The sequence below is a fragment of the Chrysochloris asiatica genome, unplaced genomic scaffold (assembly GCF_000296735.1).
Source record: "Chrysochloris asiatica unplaced genomic scaffold, ChrAsi1.0 scaffold00230, whole genome shotgun sequence".
Classification (NCBI taxonomy): Eukaryota; Metazoa; Chordata; class Mammalia; order Afrosoricida; family Chrysochloridae; genus Chrysochloris; species Chrysochloris asiatica.
This window is the reverse complement of record NW_006408748.1, coordinates 2724013-2725334: the sequence shown is the minus strand read 5'-3', so window position 1 is coordinate 2725334 and position 1322 is coordinate 2724013.

Here is a 1322-nt window from a genome sequence, read left to right as displayed (position 1 = left end):
ATTTAAAATACTGGTGGCATAGCTTTCAAAATCACAGCAACTCACAAGCCACCATAGTACGACAAACTGACAGATGAATGGTGGCCGGTTTTAAGTCCTCTTAGCTTTCTGCAATCAAGGTTGTATCGTCTGCATATCGCAGGTTGTTAATGAGCCTTCCTCCAATCCTGATGCCACTTTCATCTTCATATACTCGAGCTTCTTGAATTATTAGTTCAGCATATAGATTGAATACATATGGTGAAAGGATATAACCCTGGGACACATATTTCCTTATTTTAAACCATTCACTATCCCCTTGTTCTGTTCTGTCTTTTGGTCTGTTTACAAGTTCTTCATGAGCACAATGAAATGTTCTAGAATACCCTTTCTTTGCAAACTTACTCATAGTATATCATGATCTACACAGTTGAAAACTTGTATATAGTCTATAAAACACAAGTAAGCATCCTTCTGATGGTCTCTGCTTTCAGTCAACATCCATTTAAGGTCATCAATGATAGTCCTAGTTCCACATTCTCCTCTGAATCTGACTTGATCTACTGGCCATTCCCTATCTATGGACTTTTGCAACTGTTTTTGAATTATCTTCAACAAAATTTTACTTGAATGTGATATTTATAATAATATGATATTAATAATAATATGGATTTCTTCCAATAGTTTGACTAGGCAGCTGTCTTTCAGATTTCTAGGCATAGATGAGTGAGGGCCTCCAGTGCTGCATTAGTTTATTGAAATATTTCGATTCGTGTTCCATCAATTCCTGGAGCCTTATTTTTCACCAATGCCTTCAGTTCTTGAATGGTTGAACATTGAACATTTCCTTTTGAACAGCAATTTTGTGTATTCCTACGATCTTCTTTTGATGCTTTCTGCATCATTCAATATATTGTCCATAGAATCTTTCAATATTGCAAGTCGAGGCTTGAATTTTTTTCTTCAGTCTTTTTAGCTGGAGAAATACTGAGCATGTTCTTCCCTTTTGGTTTTCTAGCTCCAGGACTTTGCACATTTCATTATAATACTTTACTTTGTCTTCTGAGACTGCCCTCAGAAATTTTCTGTTCAGCTATTTTACTTCTTCATTTCTTCCATTTGCTTTAGCTTCTCTATGCTCAAGGGCAAGTTTCAGAGTCTCTTCTGGCATCTATTTTGGTTCTTTCTTTCTACTTTTTACTTTCTTTCTGTATGCTGTTCTTGATGTCATCCCACAAGTAATCTGGTCTTCATTACAGCCTAAGGCATCAAATCTGTTTTTGAGACAGTTTCTAAATTCAAGTTGGATATAATCAAGCTGAGGACTCTAGACTCATGGAAAG